Below are 3244 nucleotides of genomic sequence, written 5' to 3' on the forward strand. Positions count from 1 at the left end.
CCTGATTTAAGTCTTAATTGAATATGGTACAGCTGGTATAAAATAGATTATTACCTATTTGCAATATTACTTTCCAATCGATTTAAGTGTCAGTTGAGCACAGGTGAGATGATCGTAATAGAAATGTGGCCTCTGCGTATTAGTATTTGCTAGTGGGTGATTATTTTGTGGGTGCATTTGGTCATCTTAACAAACTAATTGTTCTCTTGATATGCAGGAGATTTATGCTTGTAACTCCCATTAATGCTAATTAGAGTAATGCATGTAAATCCTTGCACTTTGAGATGAGACTTCTCCATTAGCCTAAAAGGTACCACTTTGCAATTGATTAGTATGTATAATTCCAGTTCAGTAGTTGTACAGGCAAATGATACATAATATGCAGAGAGGCAGTTCCATTTCCATCTCATTTTAGTATACTTTATAAAGCAGGAAACTCTAACTGATGCTAAAATGCACTTCATAAAATCTTCTGATTTTGGCTAGAATTGACATGTAGCCGTTAATTAGTTAACAGTACTGGGACATGAGAGATTCTGATAAATTTAAGAAAGTAAAACCTTTGAACCGATAAATTGCTGAACCATTTGATGTTGGTAAAAGAATTACCAGTCCATTGATTTGGAGATGAAGCATCTGTCCATCAGAAAAGAAAAAGCAGGAGGTTGAGATTGTGCTGTAATAGTGGGGGCTGGGAAGGCCCTGGTAACCAGCACTGACAAATGTATTGTTTATAGAAGTAGATTGTCTGTTTTTATTAAGGGAAGCTGATGTAGGATTGCTTAGATGGCTTCCACAAAACATACAAGTGCTTCCTTTGTGTTTGTTCCAGACAGAATGATTCTTTTGTGTAAGACAGGCCCTGATCCTGTAAAAACTTGTGTACATGCTGAACTTAAAGCATATGAATAATCCTGCCAAGTCTGCCAAAGCATCAAATAGAATCAAGCTTCTGAAATGTATCGGTCAGCAGGGACATGCATAGCCCGCAACAACAACAATTTTCTGCACTGTATTTTCAATTAATTTTATAAACCCTTCAATAATCACAACATGCACACAAAATAACCTCAAGAATGAAATATACATTTACTTATAATTTCTTTCATTGATAGTGGTAGCTTTTCAACAGAACTTGGTTGTGTCAGCTCAGCTGAAATTGAGTCAATATGCTGTTAGAGTGCATACATATAGTGTCAGATTTATTGTTGGCTGAAATTCATAATACATTAAAAATGGCACAGTTCATGGTGGACTGTTCATGTTTGTGGAATGCAAAGAATCTTAAAAAGTTTAAAGCTTGGATTTTTGAAAGTGTTCACTTTTCTAGGTAATTAAGGCACTTAATTGTCCAGAGTAGGGGGGTTCAAAATTTGAAGAAACTACAGTTGAAAGCTTTCTTTAAGTGAGCCTAGGTGAATTTCTGAAAGTTGCATAGCAGTTTATGTGTACAGTGGTAGTGCTGGTGGCTGAACCATAGCTCCCACCAGGTTCGGTGTACTACAGCATACTGCCCTTTTCCTTACAGATCCATGACTGGCAGTGTAAAAAAAATGTGTGTGTGTGTACATGCACCATATTTACATCTATGAGGTGAATGATTCCAATTTAACTAGATAGCCCTCATTTACGTGGAAGCAAACTATTAATTAAATATGGCTACTTGTAACTCCCATGGCAATACAGTCTATTTTTTGGGAATAATGACCAAGATATTGGAATTTGGTGCTGATCTGATATGACTCCAAAATCTGCTCATGTCCCAAATAGCAAAATTGCTAGGCCTGAAGTAGTGTCATTACAGAGGTTTGTTATGGCTACCTTAGTGATGGGCCTAAGTGGGAGAACTTGAATCTGGATTGAAATCAGAGATCTAATTAGAAAGAAATCTCTAATTAGAGGTGAGATCTAATTGAGGCAGATAGTTGGCTAGATAACGTCCAAATCCTGAGCATATCAAGTTCTGGTCTATGTCCTTTCATAAGATCTGGTAACGAGAGCTCTTAGTTACGAATATGTATGCATCTCTGACTCAGTTAGTCTATAAGGTGCATATTTACACAAAAGTGCTGAAGAAAATGTATGGAAATAGATTACATACATGTTTCTGGATCAATTGTTTTTATAGGATTTCAGTTGCATCTGAACCACAACCAAAAAATAGATTGCATTTATTTTTTGAGTCTGACTTGATATCAAACTGTAGTGGCAGATTCAGAGATGGGAACTAAAAACAGAACTATCCCCTTCGCTTTTTTTTGCTGTGATCTTTGGGTTTTGGCTCATCTATAATCTACAAATTACTTTCCTATATAAATAGGTTTAATTGATTAAATGTAGAAAGAGAGAGCCAAACAGGTCACAAAGTTCTTAGGCCCTGATCCTGCAAATAGAAGTCTTGCAATTGACTTTAATAAGAACAAGATCAAGCTCTTAGTTCCAATATTAGTAGTCATCTCTCCAAGGTGTAAATAATAAATAGTCATGCATTCTTTATGAAGTTGACATTTAAAATACACAATCATTTAGATTACATTAAGGGTATAGAAAAACGAGATTCTTTTTTTAAACAAAATTTGAGTTTGATGCTGTAGAAATTAATCCCAGTTAAGAATGAAGATGCTACTGTACCTTTCTCTCCCAAATTTCTATTTTTAATTAACAAAATAATAGCAGTTGTGTATGTAATTTTTCCATGTTTTCATTCCACTAATAAAATTATATATCAAAAAATATACTGTAGCCTGCTTATGTGGCAGGCCAGTAGGGGGCACTTCAGATCAGGGTTTCGCACCCCCACCTCCTTCACAGGCAGCCAAAGCAGTGATAGTGCCCCAGCTAGGGAAGAGATGGGTGGGGCCAACCCTGCTTGCTGGAACTGACAGCACAGCCCAGCCCAGGGTTGCAAAGTATGCTGGAATGCTGGGGCACTGTGAGTTAACTTAAACTGGGAAGGGGTCTGGGACAGAAGTTCTATAAAATAGTTTGACATCAATCAGTTAAGTCTGATACTACATTCAACCAAGTTTATCTTAAACCAGTTTCAGACATTTTGAAACTGGTTTATGTGCACTGAACTTCTGTTCTGTTACAGGTTTAAACCTGTTTCTGATCACTTAAATCAGTTAATGTCTAACTTCTGCCTATATGTGTTATTTCCTAGATTTTGAAATGTTAACCAAGTAAAAAGCTTCATCATTTGGAGCTGTGATCAGCTGGAGTATGTGTGATGTGTGTTGTATTC

The 3244-nt window shown here is 36.4% G+C and overlaps 1 protein-coding gene across 2 annotated transcripts in view; it reads left to right on the forward strand.

Moving 5' to 3' along the window:
• The window catches only part of NKAIN3 (Sodium/potassium transporting ATPase interacting 3), a 768196-nt gene that overhangs the window by 11336 nt on the left and 753616 nt on the right, over nt 1-3244 (forward strand). The gene's annotated exons all lie outside the window — the stretch shown is intronic.

Source organism: Gavialis gangeticus, unplaced genomic scaffold (assembly GCF_001723915.1).
Source record: "Gavialis gangeticus isolate Ggan-Ray unplaced genomic scaffold, GavGan_comp1, whole genome shotgun sequence".
Taxonomy (NCBI): domain Eukaryota; kingdom Metazoa; phylum Chordata; order Crocodylia; family Gavialidae; genus Gavialis; species Gavialis gangeticus.